The sequence below is a fragment of the Hemicordylus capensis genome, chromosome 2 (genome assembly GCF_027244095.1).
Source record: "Hemicordylus capensis ecotype Gifberg chromosome 2, rHemCap1.1.pri, whole genome shotgun sequence".
Taxonomy (NCBI): Eukaryota; Metazoa; Chordata; class Lepidosauria; order Squamata; family Cordylidae; genus Hemicordylus; species Hemicordylus capensis.
Window position 1 is genome coordinate 241272153 of NC_069658.1, and position 19790 is coordinate 241291942.

At 48.6% G+C, this 19790-nt stretch overlaps 1 pseudogene; it reads right to left on the minus strand.

Moving 5' to 3' along the window:
• LOC128347571 (zinc finger protein 729-like) overlaps window positions 1-19790 on the minus strand; it is a 55813-nt pseudogene that overhangs the window by 29485 nt on the left and 6538 nt on the right.

Consider the following 19790-nt stretch of genomic DNA (forward strand, 5'->3'; position numbering starts at 1 on the left):
CAGGGGAAATAACCATGGATCTTTTCTGCTTCCTTGATCCCCCGATGGGTGCCACTGGATGCGAAATTTCCTCCTTCCCCTGCTTGGAAGTGGTTCAACTCTTGCAGCTCTTTGCAATCCAAAGGCCATTGTGGCTGGGGATGGTTGGAGTCACCATCCAACCACAGCTAGGGACCAAGGCAAGGAACCCCAGCTCCTTAGATGGGGGTGGGGACTGAGAGAGAGACTGACAGCAGCAGCACCTGTTTTCTGAATGGGGCATGTTTTAAAACTTATTATAAATCAAGACATGAATACTGCATTATACATGCATGCAGCCAACTTGCAGAGATAAGCCAAAAGAAATGTTGTAAGACTAATTGAGAAAGGGTATATGCATTTTTTAAAATACAGTAATAAATAAGAGAGAATTGTTTGGCATTTAAACAACAAAAAGAGAGAGAGAGTTGATTGCATTATTTAAGGAACATTTCCTTAGGTATATCTTCTCTTGGAAATCAGTGGTATACATTCTGGGATTTCCCCATAGTTGCTAATTTTAAGGTACGCATTAGGGTTCTGCATCGGACCCTTCAATCCCCTGAATCTGCAGCCCCCTCCAGCTGCTAGGCAGAGGCAGCTGTTCCCAGAGTGGGTCATCATTCCTTGGCTGTTTCCCACATTTCGGGCACCACAGGGGCCCATGGAACTGGCTGGGAAATCCTATGGGCCATCTGGGATGTCTAGTGTCCCCATGTGCTTTCCCAACATCCCCACATGCCTTCCCAGCTGGCCCTGTGGACTCTGGGGCCAATAGAAGGGGCACTCCTGGCCCTGGAGATGTGAGAAGGAACTAGGCTGGGATGTCTACGCTGGGAGTAGCCGCCTCTGGGCAGCACCAGGGGGATCCAGTCCTTTGGCTTCCCGTCCAGGGGGATCCAGTCGACTTCCCATTCAGTGTTCACTGCCTTGAAACACAGTGTGAGAATGGCACCAACATACTTCAGCTACGGAACAGACTTGTTAGTGTGAAAATACCAGCAACTCAGTTTCTATGTCTCCTGCTCCTTTAAAAATGGAATCATTCCAAATGACCTCATAACTTAAGTTTATCTGAGCTTTACATGCTAGCTGTTTATTATGAAACTAGGCAGGGGCAGTGACCAAAGGAGCAGCCACTGATGTGGGCATACCCCATCTGTAGACCTGCCTCCTCTTTATTATTTATGTATTTTATATACCACCTAACTCCAAAGGTCCTAGGCAGTTTACAAAAATAAACACAAGAAAAACAAAATTAAAAAACTATTAAAAACAGCAATTTAAAAATTTAAGTTCAGAAATTTTAAAAAGCCTGGCTGACAAAATGTGTCTTAAGAGCTCTTTTGAAGGGTAGCAAAGATGTTAAACCACGAGAGTCTATAGTAGGAGTGCTCAAATTAAGTCCCCCCCCGATGTTTTTGGAATACAATGCCCATAACCCCCAGTCACGGTGGTCCACAGCCAGGGATTATGGAGATTGTAGGCCAACATCTGCAAGAGGGCTGAAGTTGAGCAGCCCTGGTCTACAGGGAGCACATTACACAGCCTAGGAGCGGCAACAGAGCAGGCCCACTCACGTCACTGCCAGATGGGCCAGTGGCATACGGAGACAGACTCTCTCGATGTATGATGGGGATCATGCAGAAGTAGGCGCTCTCCTGGGTAACCTGGCCCTAAACTGTTTAGGGCTTTATGGTAATCACCAACACTTTTTATTTGGCCGGGAAACCTATTGGTAGCCAAAGCAATTGCTTTAAAACAGGCATAAGATGGTCTCCCTGAGACACCCCAGAGACCCATCTAGCTGCTGCATTTTGAACCAACAGAAGTTTCCGAACGACGTATAAAGGCAACCCCAGGTAGAGCGTATTGCAGTAGTCAAGCCTAGAGATTACCAGGCTAGATCTCACTGGGATGGTAAAGCTGAGATTAACAACTTTTGCCAGCTGACCTGACTGAATGTATGATGAACCCACATACTTGGCACATTGAAAACTAAATGGCAGGAAGAAGCATTCTAAATGTAGCCTCCTTCCCAACATGCAAACATTTCTTTTGCGCAATAGTCAGTAACACATGTGTGTTTTTGTGTGTAAATGAGAATGAGTTCTGTGCGCACACTGACTTGATACTGCTGCCCAGGACAAAACTCTTTCCGCTCACTGATTCTAAACATGAAAGGAAACACTGCTGCCCACAACAGCTCCTCTGTCCCCGCCCTTCTGCTTTCGGAATGGGGAAGAGGAGGGGGTGGCTAGAAAGTCTCTGCTCCACTCCCCTCGACAACATCTTTGGGAAGGAGAAGGGGAAGTGAGATGGAATCTCTATCTACATGAAAAACATGTCTATCCTTCCAGGTGTGAATTCTTTCATCTTGGGTAAAATGAGAGTTAGGATTGAAGCTCTTTCCACACTCTAGGCATTTGTATCATTTTTCTCCTTTGTGAATTCCTTGGTGTTTTGCAAGGAGTGATTTCTGACTAAAGCTCTTCCCAAACTCCAGGTAGGCATTTACATGGTTTTTCTCCTGTGCGAATTCCTTGGTGATTCTTAAGATCTGAACTCCAACTAAAGCTCTTGAATTCCTGTGTGAATTTCTTGGTGTTTCTTTATAAGTCCTCTTTGTCTGAAGCTCTTTCCACAAGGAAAGCATCAAAATGGTCTCTCTCCTTTGTGAATTCTTTCATGTTCTCTAAGAACTGAGTTCTGAATGAAGCTCTTACCACACTCCAAGCATCTAAATGGTTTTTCTTCTGTGTTGATATTTTTATGTTCCCTAAGATTTGAGCTCTTTTTGAAGGTCTTTCCACACTGAAAGCATCAAAATGGCTTCTCTCTTGTGTGAATTTTTTGATGTTGTTTAAGATGTGAGTTCTTAGTGAAGCTCTTTCCACACACCAGGCATCTAAATGGTTTCTCTCCTGTGTGAATTCTTTGATGTTTTCTAAGACTTGATCTCTAATTAAAGCTCTTTCCACTCCAAGCATCTAAATGGTTACTCTCCTGTGTGAATTCTTTGATGTTTTCTAAGACCTGAACCGTGATTGAAGCTCTTTCCACACTCCAAGCAAATAAATGGTTTCTCTCCTGTGTGGATTATTTGATGGTTCCTTAGAATCGAGCGCTGACTGAAGTGCTTTCCACACTCCAAGCATGTAAATGGTTTCTCTCCTGTATGAATTACTTGGTGTTGTCTAAGATGTGAGTTCTGAATAAAGCTCTTTCCACACTCCAGGCATTTAAATGGTTTCTCTCCTGTGTGAATTCTTTGATGTTCTCTAAGATGTGAACCCTGATTGAAGCTCTTTCCACATTCCAAGCATCTAAATGGTTTCTCTCCTGTGTGAATTTTTTGATGTTGTCTAAGATGTGAGTTCTGAATAAAGCTCTTTCCACACTCCAGGCATTTAAATGGTTTCTCTCCTGTGTGGATTATTTGATGTCTCCTAAGATCTGATCTTTGACTGAAGCTTTTTCCACACTCCAAGCATCTAAATGGTTTCTCTCCTTTGTGGATTTTTTTATGTTGTCGAAGATTTGAGCTCTTATTGAAGCTCTTTCCACACTCCAAACATCTAAATGGTTTCTCTTCTGTGTGGATTATTTGATGGCTCCTCAGACTTGATTTCTGAGTAAAGCTCTTTCCACACTCCAAGCATCTAAATGGTTTCTCTCCTGTGTGGATTCTTTGATGTCTCCTAAGATTTGCGCTCTTAATGAAGCTCTTTCCACACTCCAAGCATCTAAATGGTTTCTCTCCTGTGTGAATTCTTTCATGCTTCTTAAGAGCTGAGCTCTGACTGAAGCTCTTTCCACACTCTAGGCATTTAATTGGTTTCTCTCCTATGTGAATTCCTTGGTGTTCCCTTAGATGTGAGTTCAGACTGAAGCCCTTTCTACACACCAAGCACTTAAATGTTTTCTTCTCCGTTCTCTTATTTCCCCAGTTATATTTAAACCACAATTTATAACCAATGCTTTTCTCATATGAGAGTGGCTGCCTCTTTTGCTTTCCCTTCTCTATTTCTTCTGGGATTGGTGTTTCTTGGCAGTCACCAGCATGAATAGGAGGAGATTCATTCTTCCTTTCCTGGTTTTCCTTTCTTTCTTTTCTCTGTTGTCCTTTCTTTTTACATCTTGCTCTTTCTACTTGTGACCCACATGCTTCTCCTTCAGTCTTGATTTTCCACCCATCACCTGCTAGGAGAGAGAGAGAAAGAAGCATAGTATAGACTGAAGAAGAAGCATCAAACCAAGCAATAAAGCCAATGCCAAAGCTGCTGTGCTGCTCGCTCCTTCCCTTGGCCGCAATCACTCACTGTGGAGCAGCAGGCAGAGAGGCAGCAGCTTCTGTTTCATGCCGTCCTGAACTTCCAGTGTGGGGCTCTAAGCTGTGCGGCTGAGGGAGCGCGCACAGAAGTGTGGCTCCCCGCTCAGCCCATTTCAGCAGCTGCGCAGTCTCCCCATGCACTGGGATGGCTGCTGCATGTCGTTTCCTCTGTGCCATCTTTTCCCCTGCCGCTGCAAGTATTGCTCCCAAGCGACAACGAGGAAGTTAGGACTGACTGCTGCAACCTGATCCAGCCAGGCTCGGAGCGGGAGGCACGGCTGAGAAGGCTGAGAAGCAGCCGCCCTCAGGTCCCTCTCTCACCTCCCGCTCAGCCCCCTTTGCTTTCTCTTTCTCCTTGCCCCCTTTCTCCTCCTCTTCATCTCCCTGCTCATTTCTCTTTTATTTTTTCATCCTATTTCTGGTGTTACTGTGAGCTCCTTACTGGTTTTCCTTCTTTCTTTGTCTGTCCCTTGTGGAACTCCTCTGGAGTCAGAGTTTGGGGCACAGCTTTTGGCTGCTGTTTGGACTGTTCTCTGGACCCCAACTGCCCCTGGCCCTTCTCCTGCACGCCCCATTGCTACAATCACAGCACTTTCCTCTTGGGGCTTCCCTCCCCCTTGCTCTTCCTCTCTCCTCTCCTCCCGTCTTTCCTTCCTAGTTCCAAATCTCTCTTTGATCCCTCTTCCCACTCACACTTCCCCCTTCTTCATCCTTCTCTGCTGTCTTTTCTGACCTTCTTCCCTCTTCATGTCTGCTTCCTCCCAATCAAACCGCATTCCTATCCCCCCCCCAGCCACCAACATTGCCCGAGCTCTTTTCCTCTTTCCAAGCATTCTGTGCTTGCAAAACCCCTCTTTCCCCACTCGTCACAGTGGAGGAGCTAAAAGGCCACCTGAGGACAAGAGGTCAACTCCACATGGGAAGAGGATGCTTTTAGGGAAAATTGGGCTGGAGCAGCTTGCTACACATGCTTGCTGCTTGCTTGTGGAACAATACAAGACAACTACACTAAATAATTTTAGGAGGGCATTGATAATATTACCAAGGATGGGGTCACACTTCCCCAGAAGGAAGAAGTATGCAGTCTTTGGGTGCTTCTGGACACAAACCTCTCCCTGGTGTCCCAGGCTGAGGCAGTGGCTAGAAGTTCCTTCTACCAACTTCGGCTGATACGCCACCTGCATCCGTTTCTTGAGATAAGTGACCTCAAAACAGAGGTACATATGCTGGTAAGCTCCAGACTCGATTACTGTAATGCACTCTATGTGGGGTTGCCCTTGGTACAGAATGCAGCTGCTATGTTCGTCTCTGGGTCATATAGGAGAGACCATATTACTCCCACTTTGAAAGATCTACACTGGCTGCCAATAGGTTTTCGAGCAAAATACAAGGTGCTGGTTATAACCCATCAAGCCCTAAGCGGCTTGGGCCCTGGGTATTTAGGAGAACGTCTTCTTTGTTATGAACCCCACAGCTCATTGAGATGATCAAGCGAGGTCCGTCTGCAGATGCCACTGGCTCGTTTGGTGGCTTCTTGGGGATGGACCTTCTCTGCTGCTGACTCAAATCTTTGGAACACGCTCCCTGCTGAAATAAGAGCCTTCCCAACTCTGACAACTTTTTAAAAGTCTTTAAAGCCATATCAATTCACCCAGGCTTTTAATTAAATATTGTTTTAATAGTTTTAACATGGTTTAAAAAGTTTTAAGGATTGAATTGTTGCAGTGCTTTGCTGTATCATTTACTTTGTTTTAACTGGTGTTTTAATTTTTGTTGTCATTTATTTTAACTAATATTTTAACTTTCTCTCTTTGTTTGCTTTGTTGTGACCGCCCAGAGACATGAATTTTGGGCATTATAAGAAAATGTTAATCCAATAAATAAATATATAAATAAATAAAAATATAAAGTTACAAAGACATGCTTTTCTTCTCTGTAGATAATATTTAGATTATTTTCGATAAGTGTTGATCCTAAAATAATGATTTATTCGTCGAAAGGGGTTAGATTCTTACTTGTTTATTTAGTGAGACACACAACTTTACAGCATTATTCCATTTATGTGATAGGTGGCGTTCCTCCCAGACAGTAGTTACTTCATCAATATAAGTAATCAAAAATATTAAATATAGGAACCTGTATTTAATAAGTTCCTATCCTCTCTAATAAAAGGCTTGGTGTCCGTCCGTGGACAACCAAGCGTGTGTCCGTGCCTCCCTCAGCCGTTCTACGCATGCGCAGAGCGCATGCGCAGAACAGACCAAGGGAGACACGACTGCCAGCACCCGGTGGCCATGTTGGACGACCAGAAGCGGCCGCCACGAAAAAACCAGGGAAGAGGCGGCGGGGGAGATTGGCCGAGGTGGCGGCAGAGCCGCCGCCTCGGCCGTAGGAGACGGATACCGGGACGGGGAGGCAGAGGGCGGCAGCGGCTCCAGGGAGGGCGGCGGCTCCAGCGGCTGCAGGGAGGCAGAGGCGGCGGCGGCTGCAGGCCAGCCATGGAGAACTTAGCTGTTTCGTTAAGAGCAAGCCTCTTCACAAAAGGAAGCGGCGGCGGTGCTGCTGCTGCTGCTGCGGGCCATGCGCGGAGTCGGGGGCGGCAGTAGTCATCACGGAGGCGGGCCTGAGAGAACAGCCGCGAAGTCTCCCCAGCGAGTCCCCTCCTTCCCCCGCTCCCTCCTTCCCTTCCCCCCGGAACTCAACGGCTACTTGGAGTGGATCTTTAAGGCAGGCAAGAACGGAGGAGAGTGTTGCTGGTGTCTTCTGCGCTCCCTGCTGCTCAAGGGCGGGGGGGAATTGATGAAAGCAAAGTCTCCAGTCTCTGGGGCCTTTCCCTAACAGCCACACAGAAGGAGACACGTCCATGGAGGATAGCGTGTGTCATTGCCCATTCACCGGGATGGCTGTCGATTCCCATCAGGACCAGAGGGGGCATGCCCCCCAACACCCAGCGCTGGTGGAGAACACCAAGGGGAATGTGTGGTTTCCTTCTTTCCCCCACTGCGAGCTTCCCCGGTTCCCCAGTTGGCCACTATCCCGCTATCGGGATCACAGAATAGGGGAGGAGGCTTTACTCTTTGCTCTTGCCATGGTCCTGATTCAGACTCCTCCCCCGCTTTATTTAAACCCTACACAGATTGCCACAAACAGCTTAAAAACAAATGCTAAAGGGCTGCCTATGAAGAGTTCTTAGAAACTTCCCAAATATTGCTGCTATTGACCAGCCAAAAGGGAAATAAAAGAGAGAGAAGGGAGGGAAAAGGACAAAAGAAAGAAGGAGGGAGGGAGGGAAAGAAGGAAAGAGAGAACTAAGGAAGGAAGGAGAAAGAAACAGGAGAAAGGAGTGAGGGAGAAGGATAAAAGAAAGACGAAAGGGAGGGAGGAGCCACCAGCCCCAAAGAGTGAGCCCGTTAAAGGAAGAAAAGAGGAAAAGAGAAAGAAACAGAAAGAAGGGAGTGAAACGAGATGGAAGACACGATGGAAAGGAGAGAGAGGGAGAGGGAGAGAGAAGGAAGGGAGGAAAGAGAGAGAGAGAAGGAAGGAAGGAAAGGAGGGTGAGAGGGAGGGAGAAGGAAGAAATGGAGAGAGAGAGAGAGAGAGAGAGAGAGAGAAGAAAGGAAGGAAAGGGAAAGGGGGGGGAGGTACTAGCGCCCGTTATTTTAACGGGCTTAAAATTACTAGTATTTAATATTTTTGTTAACTTATTTTGATGAAATAAATACCACAAACCCCTAGGGACAGCACTGGTGGCAGTGACTACCGCGGTGACCGGCACTGGAACAGGGGTGAGTGAGTGAGTGAAACTACCTAAACTCCAGTGGGGTCACCTTTGCAGTTGCCTTGTACAGTTCCTACATCTCAGCCAACAGGATCGAGCAGTTCCTTTCTCTCAACCAAATGAATAGTTTCCCAGTATAATGGAATAATCCAATAAGCCCACCATTGCTGATCAGAACCCTATGGAAGAAGGCCAGTTTACAAGAGATACATCAACAAGACATAGCCTGCAGGAGAGAAGAGGAGGAGGAACTTCTACCTCCAGGGCAGACCCCAGGGTGAGGGACTGGGTGCCTGCCTGTCGGCTTCTGCCTCTGCCCCCCCTTCTTACTATCTGCCCCCCAGGACAGGCTGCTGGACTGTGCTGAGGCTTTGCAAGACTGGGGCCCAGAGGCATATCTAGGGAAAATAGCGCCTAGGGCAAGCACTGAAATTGCACCCCTGTCCAAACATCTGACACCCATCTTTCAGATAACTTTACCATAATATCAACTCAGAAATATAAGTCAAGCTCATTAATCTTTTAATCTTTCTAAAACTATTTAGCAGTGGACATAGCTAAGTTAAACATGCTGGAAAACTACAAATTTCAGTATGCTGGGGCTCATGAAATACCCAAATACTATGTGGAGGTGTACTTGGAAAACTAAACAGAAGTGTCTGTCTAATTTCCTACTATGCATTGTAGCATCACTATTACATAAGTTTTAAAAATAAATGGAGAATTTGACTTTTCCCAGATACTCTGAAAATAATTAAAGGATATCAGGGGCGTAGCAAGGTTGGAGTGGGCCTAGAAACGAGATTTTAAAATGGGCCCCTCACTGCTCCATGGGGTCTCATACTAACCGAGGAGGCAGGCTCCATGTCTCGCCTCACAAACACGCCCAAAGCCCCAATTTATGACACCGCATGACAACAACAGTTCCAACCACAGGCCACTGGATAAGTGTTCCCCCACCCAGCAGAGAGGCCCCACAACTCTGTCATAAGAATACACCCACAAGGAATGTTGAGTCCCAATAAAGAAAGCAGCAGCCATTCCTGGAGAGTGAGGGAGCCTTACCCAGAGAGGCCACATTCTGCCTATTCTCCTCCATGACTGCTCTGTGCAGGGCTCTTTGGTCTGCATCCAGCAGAGCCCACTCCTCCTCCGTGAAATGCACAGCCACCTCCTCAAAGGACACGGCACTCTGCAACAAGAAAACAGAAAACAGTCAGAAAACAGTCCCCCCACCCCTATACACAGAGGCGCTCTAAGCCCCGGACCTTGGGGGCCCAGTCCAGTCCACCAAGTTCAGGGAGGGCCCCTCCAAATGGCTGGGGCCAGATGCCTCTGGCAACCACCCCACACCCACTCCACCAAACCTCCGCTGTTGTTTTTTTAATTCTTACCATGGCTGACGGGTGGCTGGGGGGGCGGGGAGGAGAGCAGCCCTTCTTCCCTCTCCTTCCCTCCCCCTGCAGCGGCAGGGACTGATCTCTAAACTGTCTAGGCATGCCTCGCAGTTTGTAAAAGACTCTGGCCTGAATGGACATGCCCAGTGTTGCTCTGGTCTCCTCTGCCGGCAGGGTGGGGTGTAGAGGGGAGGTGTACTCCGCTCCCTGCAGCGACCCCTCAGCCACGGTAAGAAATTTTAAAAGAGAAAAAAGGGGGAAAAACGGCCAGAGGTTTGGCAGGGCGGACTCCCCAAAGGTTTCACGTGGCCTCGTGTGGGGGGCTAGCAATTGGGTGGTCAGAGCACCCAAATTACCTCAGTGCGCCCCTGCCCATACACAAATCTCTGAGGATAATTACAATGAAGCAGCTAAGGATGCTCTAGCAGGATTCATGGCCTCTTGGTCCTCTTAGTGGGCAGGTTACAGAGAGGCAAATATTATTTCAGGCTCAGGGAAAGGCACCTAGGCTGTCCCCCACATGATCCCTCTCCTACCTTATCTGGTTGCGTAGGAGCTGTTTCTCCATCCACACAGGGGAGCCATGAGCTTGTCAACACCTCCAGTGGGGTTCCATGAACTAGGAGAGACAAAAGCGATCCTTTTTCTGTCGAGCAATAAAATGTTACATTAGGAAGCATCACTGCCCTGCAGGCTTGATGGGCAGAGTAGCACATGGGGGATGAGATCCAGAAGTGTTGTTGGCTTCTGTCCCTTCCCTGCAAAAGCACTGATAGCAATAGCACTTACATTTGTATACCGCTTTATAGCTGGAAGCTCTCTAAGTGGTTTACAATGATTTAGCATATTGCCCCCAACATTCTGGGTACTCATTTTACCAACCTCGGAAGGATGGAAGGCTGAGTCAACCTTGAGTCCCTGGTCAGGATCGAACTTGTAACCTTCTGGTTACAGGGCGGCAGTTTTTACCACTGCACCACCAGGGGCTCGCTGATCCCATGGATATATTTCTTTGATTGATTGATTCATCTATGTAAACTGCTTTGAGAATTTTGGTTGATGAGCTGTATATAAATATTATAGTAGCAGCAGTAGTAGTAGTAGTAGTAGTAGTAGTAGTCTGTACTGTAAATTGACTCCCCAGTCTCCTTCCCCACGTGCTGCCCTGCCCATCAAGTCTGCAGAGCAACTACTCTAAAAGCTCCCTGCTCCAACGCAGTTACGATCAGGTTGACAGTCCACTGTCCATCTCATCAACTGAGCAGCACAACATCCAGCCTTTTCTCTTGGCCCACTACTCACTCTCCATGGGGCTCGCTCCCCCCCGCCCCCACTCACTTCTCCCCACCAGCTGCTGAGTCCCTCTGGGACATGAGCTTCATGGAAATAAGGCTGCGTTTGAGCCCTGAAGAAGATACCGGGCACATGCGTGGCCTCATTCAGTGCAAGCAGGTGCTCTGTATCCGTTTCAGGGCGCACACAGGCCCTCCTTTCCAGGAAGCTCCCAGAAGCAGCGAGGGGCTCAGGAACTGGTGGGGAGAAGGGAGCGGGGGGTAAGGGAGGGAGTCCAGTTGAATACATACTTGTTGCTCAGCCAGTGGAGGAAAGGCAAGCCAGTGGGCAGGCAGTCCTAAAGGTCCTGCACTGCCTCTCTCTCTCTCTCTCTCAGAGGCATGTGCCAGGGGCGGCTGCTGCCGGCTGAACCAGCAAGGAGAGCATGTGGGTGGGAGCTGGTGCTCTCCCTCCTGGGCCCCTCTGCCCTCCTGATGAGAATGATGGCACACATGCACACTCCGTCTCCATCAGAAGGCATGTGCCCCCTCAGTCCCAGGCCCCGATGGAAGCGAGGGGAGGCAGGGCAGCAGAAAGGGGGGCCAGGCAGCGCTCTGCTTGCCTTCCCAGCCGCCCGCCCTCCTTTCCAAGAAGCTCCCAGCCCCAACTGAAGGAAGACAGGGAGGCTTGGGAGTGGGGGAGGGCAGGTGGAGCAAGCCCGCAGAATGTGCCGCCTTGCCCTCACTCCTGTGGAGTGGTGCCCCCACCTACGCTCCAACTGGATACCTCCATTCAATTAATTCTGAAGTCACAACTGGATTGAGGAATGAATGACTCTGCTTGGATTTCCACACCATCTCAGAGAGCAGCCCCTCCCCCAAATCCACATTTGTTGTTATCCAACGAGGGTACTGTTGCAAGTTCTGGGTGGTATAGAAATATTTAAAATAAATAAATAAATAAAATAATGGTTATTAAGTTTAATCCAACCTATATATTTATTTCTCCGAGGCGTACCCTTTGCGAATCCCATGTGTGGCAGTTCTCGCAAGAGTTCATGATGGGGACAGGCGAGAAAAAAGGGAAGTGGTGGTGGGTCAGCCAGCCAGTCGGTAGTGGGCTGGCCTGTCCAGAGGGAGCAGGCAGTGGGCCAGCCCAGCCGCTGGGAATTGGCTGGTGGGTGGGCAGGCAGGCGGGGGTGGGGGCGGCCTGGCTTTCTGGCCGGCCCGCCAACCAGGAAGTGCTGGGTGGGGGCGGGGGGTAAGAAGAAGAAGGCCGGCCGCAGGGAGCAGGTGGTGTGCCAGCCCACCCACTGGGAATTGGTGGGCGGGTGGGAGGAGGTGGCGGGCCGACTTTCCAGCCAGACTCCCAGCCAGAAAGTGCCGAGTGTGGGGAGTGAGACGAAGCGGGCCGGCCCAGCTGCCAGGAGCAGGTAGCAGCTTACCCGGCCAGAAGGAATTGGCGGACAGGTTGCTGGGCGGGAGTAGGTGGTTGACCGGCTTTCTGGCCAGCCAGAAAGTGCTGGGGGTGAGAAGAAGCCGGTTCGCCACCCAGAGAAGCAAGCCGGCCAGGCAGCAGAGGCACAGACGCTCTGCTCCCAGCTCCGCTTGGTTAATTTGATTCACCTTGGCCTGTAAGAGCTTCTACAGTTCAATTTTAATTCAATTAATTTTAATGAATTTCATTTTAATTCAATTAATTAATTAATACTAAATTTAATCATCAGTGCCCTAAAGCTTTCAGCCCACCACAGCATTTAAGTAGTGCACCCCTGCTCGTCCCCCACAGACAGATGCAGGTTGACCAAGAAGTACCCCTTTTTCGGCACATGGAATTAAGGGAGACCCAGCAGTGGTTTGATCCATTATTCCTTACCCAGTGAGGTGGGATCTGCATGATCCTTCTGAGAGCTCCCTCCATGCAGCAGCTTCAATCTGGCGTCTGATAGAGTCTTCTCTGCCTCAGAAACATTGGGGTTTGCTTCTGCTAATGGCCCCTGCACCTGAAAAGCCAACAGAAATCCCAGGCAGGGGAGGGGGAGGCAGGGTTTAGAAAAGACAATGGCAGGGGTGGGTGATGGAGGGAGAAGGGTTAGGATTCTTCCCCCTGCAAGGGCACTGAGAGAAATCCGGGCAAATGAAGGACATTTCTCCTTGCTTATATGATTCTCCATTTCAATAAGCAGACTTAACTGTTAATTAGTTTTACTTCTTTCTCATATTAGTGACACCCTGAGGTCTTGCAGAAAGGTGGGATACCCCGAGCTTGCCTACTTGCTGCAAAAGTAAACTGTTTACACTTTTCCCTGTTTGTGTATCAATTTTGGTGTCAGATACCACCCAAAGAACCAGATTTTCGGTATATCATATACAGGTGAAACTCGGAAAATTAGAATATCGTGCAAAAGTCCATTAATTTCAGTAATGCAAATTAAAAGGTGAAACTGATATATGAGACAGACGCATTACATGCTAGGGGTGTGCAATTCGGGTTTTCGGTTGATTCGGCTCGGACCCAAACCAAATCACCCGTTCTGTTTTGTGCCCGAATCTGGGTCACCCGAATCACCCTTGATTCGGTTCGGATTCGGATTTAATCCGAATCTGAATCGATTCGGGGGGTAAAAAGGGGCCCAGGGGCAAAATTTTGGGGTGGGATGGTAGTGCCCAATGGTTAGAGTCTATCACCCCAATTTCAGGGGGATTGGGAAAAATCCTGATTTTTTGGTGAATTTTTAAAGTTTTAGTGACTTTGGGGCAGTTCGGGGGCATAGCATGGGATCTGGGCAAAAGGAGTGGGGTGGGGTGGTAGTGCCTAATGGGTGCAGGCTACCACCCCAATTTCAGGGGGATTGGGCAAAGGGCTGATTTTTGGTAAATTTCTGAAATTTTCATGTCTTTGGGGCAGATTGGGGCATATTGGGGCAGAAAGTGGGGCCTGGGGCAGAATAGTGGGGTGGAGTGGTAGTGCCTAATGGGTGGAGGCTACCACCCCAATTTTAGGGGGATTGGGCAGAGGGCTGATTTTTTGAGAATTTTTGAAGTTTGGGTGTCTTTGGGGCAGATTGGGGGCAGAAAGTGGATCTGCCCCAAAGGAGTGGGGTGGGCTGGTAGATAGTGTCTAATGGGTGGAGGCTACCACCCATCCCCAATTTAAGAGTGATTGGGCAGGACGTGAATTTTGGTGAATTTATTTTTATGAGGTTTGTCTTCATAAGGTGAAGTGTGCTAAATTGATTACTTCCTCATATTATTCATAGTAAAGGAAAGTGTGAAGAAGTGAAAGTGGGGTCATGAGAGTTGTTTAATTGAAAAAAATCTCATTTGCTATGATAGAATGAGAATTCACACCTCAGAAGTTTTTTTGCAGCAATTACTGCCTCAATGCGGCGTGGCATGGATGCTATCAGCCTGTGGCACTGATGAGGTATTATGGAAGACCAGGATGCTTCATTAGCGGCCTTCAGCAATTCTGCATTGTTTGGTCTCATGTCTCTCATCCTTCTCTTGGCAATGCCCCATAGATTCTCTATGGGGTCAGGTCAGGCGAGTTTGCTGGCCAATCAAGCACAGTATACTGTATACTTTTCAGAGGTCCGATATTGTTCTTTTCTTCAATCCTTGTCTTCTTGGTTCCATGTAATATTCTAATTTTCTGAGATTGTGGATTTGGGGGTTTTCATGAGCTGTACACCATGATCATCACAGTTATAACGAATTAAGGCTTGACTTATCTCGCTTTGCATGTAATGCATCTGTCTCATATATCAGTTTCACCTTTTAATTTGCATTACTGAAATTAATGGACTTTTGCACGATATTCTAATTTTCCGAGTTTCAACTGTACAAGAACATATGATAAAGAAAACTCATGTCATCTCCCACTCACTCTCTCACCTGCTGCTCTTTCTGCTTCTTGGCCTCTGCTTGGCTGAGGAGGAAACCTTCTGCCAGGGCCACTGCCTGCGAACTGGTCTCTGCTCCACATTCCCTCACCCAGCTCTCCACCTCCGGGGGCAGGATGGTCAGAAACTGCTCTAGGATCACAAGGTCCATGATCTGGTGTTTTGTGTGCTGCTCTGGTCTGAGCCACCGACGGCAAAGGTGGTGGAGTTGGCTGCAAACCTGTCGGGGTCCCTCAACCTCCTGGTAGCGGAACTGCCTGAAGCGCTGGAACTGTACATCTGAAGGGAGTGTGTCCTCCTGAAGGATTCCCTGCAGAGCCCTTTCCCAGAATTCCTCACCATTCCCAGCCTTGATGGTCTCTGGGCCACCTGAGTCTTGCATTGCCATCTCCAATTCTGTGCTCCAAAGGCAGCCTCCAAGAAGGCCAAAATTGTTTTATCCACAGACTGGTCCTTGCATCAGGAACAGCTGTAATGGATGAAGCCACTGAGTACTGCAAAGCAAAAACGTGGTTCTGTGCTTGAACTCCCCCAAGTCATGGAGGCATTTCACTAAGAAAAGGGGATTATCCGAGCTCCTGACAGAAGCTTCCCTTTATAGAAAAGGAGCCAAACCTAAAGGGCCCCTGCAGGATGGAAGGAGGTTCCTTCCTTTGCAAGTCACAGACCAATGCAGAGCCTCCTCCCTGAAAAGCCTGGCTGTGTGTCCCCCGCTGGCCACAACAGCCTTCTCTCCCCCACCCCTCTTTCCTCCCCAAATATTCCAGCCAGATCTGCTTCTCCCCTTTTCCTCCTCCTCCTCGCACCACTGACTGTGCTTCACATTAGAGCCCCACAAAGCTATTGATGGCAAGCAGCTGGAAAACTGGCTTTTGTCTGCTCAAAGCCTCCTCCTTTTGCAAAGAAGCTTGTCTTGGCTTGGGAGGAACTGCAGAGGGATCATCAGCCCCACACAGGCCACCTCCCCATGAGCTGATGTGGGGGGTGACTTTCTTCTCCCCCCCACTCATTTCTTGGGATTTGCTCTCCCCCCACCAGGGGGGTTCTACCCACTCACTCCTCCCTCCATTCCTTGCCCTTCATCATCCTCCAAATAAACACACAGCGGGGGGGGGGGGGCGCAAATGATCCCGGAGTCCTCCTCGCGTCTTCCCCAGGGAAGTGGGTGGGACAGGAAGAGAGTGTGGCCAATCACGATCCTTTTTGCCCTCTCTAGGATTCATGTCTCTCTCACCTTAACTCTTTGCTGGCATCTCTGTCGGCAGTGAAATGGGGGCTTAGTACCACCCACCCTTTCCCTTCAGAAGAGAAAAAAATGTTTACATCGGAAAAAGACTTGTTAACTCCCAGTCCTATGACATTGGACTGAAACTCCTCCCCACCTGCGCCAGCCCCGCCACCACCACCAGGGTAGCATCTACGCGAGAGGTAGAAATGCAACAGATACAGCTTCCCGCGTGGAAGCACTAGGGTGGGCTTTGCCTGTTGAATTCCTGCCTCTAGCCTTGTTCCTCCCACTGGTTCTGTCCTGAGGTGCATTGGTGGCATGAACTCCAGATCCTCACCGTAAGGGAATGCCCCATAGTCCTGTTTTCATCTTCAACATCTGGATGTTTCTTAATCTAACCTAAAATATATTTGAGGGTGGGTGGGGGGGGGCGGTAAACCGTCAGAAGAGGGAGCATCAGGGGCGGAGCCACCATTGGGCCAACGGGTTCAAATACAACCAGGGCAGACCCTGCTTAGCTAAGGGGACAAGTCATGTTTCCTCCCACAAGACCAGCTCTCCTGTACCTGACAGTATCACCGCCTACCTTATAGGGCTGTATAAGGCTCTGACAAGATAATGCAAAATGTTTTGAACGATCTGAAGAAGCACCTCTGAGTGTATGACCAAGACCATCCAAGCCTCTCTTTTCCACCCGATCCGCCCTTCCTTCCATTCAATGGGTCCCGTGTTTAAACCCTTGTTTCATGTTAATCTCTTGCATCTTCAATCTCCCAACAAGGCCAACAATAGAAAACCTAGGAATGCCAATAGGGAACAAAATTTAAGGTATATGGACAGTCAATATAATTCTATCCCACCAACCCCGCCCTCCCAGGCTATGATAATGCCGGAGTGATCCTTAAGCAGAATATTATTGATATGGGACAGCAGATAGATTTAGGTCGGCCATCAAGCTACAGGTGGCTTACAGCAGTGAAGCCCTTGCAAAAACCAGCCAACCTCTGTATAATCTGACATATCCAACCCGCAGAAGGGCCCTGAGGCTAGCCCGGATGGATGTGTTGCCCTCTGTGGTATTAGAGGGTAGATTTAGGAGGGTTCCTTTTTCAGAGAGATTGTGCCCTTGTGGGAATGGCAATGTTGAACTAGTAGGTAATGTGCTTTTGTATTGCTCATTTTACCATGATCTGCATCTTAGATTTATTGCTCCTCTTGTTTTTAGATATCCAAATAATTCTGATGAGTTTTATCTATTATATAAATTCTCCTGGGTGTGCCTTGGAATGTGCGTCCCAGCTCCCAGCTGATTGGCTGGGCAGCGGATGGGCCTGACTGGCTGAGGCACACCCAGAAGGATTGGCTGCCACAGCGGCAGGCCTGCCTGCAGAGGCCAAAGGCAGCAGCGGGCCCAGCCCAGCTGTGGAGGCAAGGCCCAGGAGGGGTGGGGAGAAAGGGGGGGCAGAAGTAGCAGTTGGGAGGAGAGGCGGCTGGGCCTGGAAGTGGAGACTGGGGCGGGTGGGGGGAGGGAAGAGGTAACCGCCAGCCCCAAAGAGCTCACAGATGCTCTGTGCGGGATCAGCTAGTATATAAAGTTATTTCTTTCTGATACATATACTGATGTCACGCGTCTGGTGGCCAAATTCTGTACAGCTGCAATTCAGACCTGCCCACGGTGTGTCGGAGATGGTTAATACAGGCTCTTATATCGTCTTGTTTTTTATTTTGTCATCTCATTCCTGTGTGTGTGTGTGTGTGTGTGTGTGTGTGTGTGTGTGTGTATGCAGTGGTATCGATGTTCACTTTTGGGGACTCTTGTATCAGGATTTTTGAACTGTGTGCTGATCTTTGATCCTTATAAACTGAATTGAATTGTTGGAGATGGAGTCCCAGTGCATCGACCTTTTGCACCGACTAGTCTGATGACCACTAGGGGCAGTGAGAGCACAGATAGTGAGTGAGGGTCTCCGTAGCTGTTCCTATCTGTCTCTACTTTATGACCCCTGATATGACTCCTCACTCAGGCATTTCCTGTGATGTGTCAGAATCCCTTCCTTTCCTCTTGGAGAGCAGAGCAGATGGGAACATCTCTCTCTCTTCCTATTCATCATGTAGTCTTTAGATAGCATTAGGTCTTTCCTATCCAAAGTGTACTTCACCATTAAATCTACTTAGTATTTTAATTCAACAAGGATCTCCATGTGTCTTAAGGACATAGGATGCTGCCATATACTGAGTCAGATCATTGGTCTATCTAGCTCAGTATTGTCGTCACAGAATGGCAGTGGCTTCTCCAAGGTTGCAGGCAGGCATCTCTCTCAGCCCTTCCTTGGAGATGCCAGGGAGGGAACTTGGAACCTTCTGCTCTTCCCAGAGCGGCTCCATCCCCTGAGGGGAATCTCTTCCAGTGCTCACACTTCTAGTCTCCCATTCATACACAGCCAGGGCAGTCCCTGCTTAGCTCAGGGGACAAGTCATGCTTGCTACCACAAGACCACCTCTCCTCTATATAGCTGCAACAACTAAACTCTGCATTCCACTCTGTAATCGGAATGGGTAAGTTCTTCAATGCTCTGCTAATTAATCACAAAACCCATCACGGGGAAATTACAACCTCCAACAGATCTCCCTATTGTTCCCTAATGGTAAGTGGTGAACTTAAACTGTTTCCTTTTGCAAGCAGTGATCTTCCATGGTTGCTATTGGCAAGCATGTGTCCCTTTGGGCGATGGGAAGCCTTTCTTCAGCAGTCTCTACATTGTGAGCCCTATCAGCTCTGAATCCCACCAGCTATTTTCAGGGAGCCACCCGGGCTCTCTCTTCGCCCCTGGGGCTTCCACCTGGGCAGCTCTTCCCCTAGCCGCTCACCACCCCACACCTGGCTTTTCTTCAATCGGTCCCTTTGGCTTTACCTCGGGAAGTTTACTGCTACTTAAAAATCCCACTAACTGATCCTTGCTTCAACTCGCCAAAGAGCCAACCACCTCCTTACCCCCTTTGCAGCTGTAGAAGTCTCCGACTCTCTGGGCCAATGGGGGTTTGGCCTTTTCATTCTCCCGGGAGGAGGTGGGAACGTTGAATAATTCACTGTGTTCAGTGTAGTGCTGTCAGCTGCGAAGGGAACACAACAGCACCCCTAAACCTCTGTGCCTGTTTAAGCTGGTGCTCCATTTGTTGCAGGTCCCACCTGCTGGGAGAAAGGCAAAATAAGTTTAGAGTGGATCCAAGAGAATCCAGGGAGCACCAGCAGAAAAACAGGAAGGATTCAAAAATGTACAAATGGTCTGGAGCCTCGTCCATGCTTTGGCTGCTAATTCAGGAGACGAAGGAGACATTTTTACATGAAATATCTGTCCTAACCTGTCCCACCGTCACATTAGCATTCAGAATGAATTCTTTAAATATGCCATAATGGTGGCTGTTGTTGCTAAGGCTTGGCAGACTGCAAGAAATATTGACTATAGATAGAACATGTTTATGAAATTAGGGTTACAAAACCTGTTTCTACGTTCTTGAAGAATATGGCTTCTCTAGGGGTCAGATGCTGACCATAGCTGACACATCCTGACTCAATTTAATAGAGGAAGTTCTACTATAATTTAGCAGCCCTTTTAGAGCAACTCCCAAGTAGTAATATTGACTCATTGAGTGAGGATCTCAGCCAATGGCTTGGGCCCAAACCATGGCTGACGTGCTGCAGCATCTTCCACCAACATAACTCCTGTTCTGAGACTGCTGGACTTATAAATGGGAGCACCGGGGGGGATTGTGCGAGGGCGCTCTTGTGTGTGCAAGGCTGCCAGGACTCCCTCTGATGAGGGTAGTAGCACAGCGGTTATGCCGGCGGCGGACAGTGCATC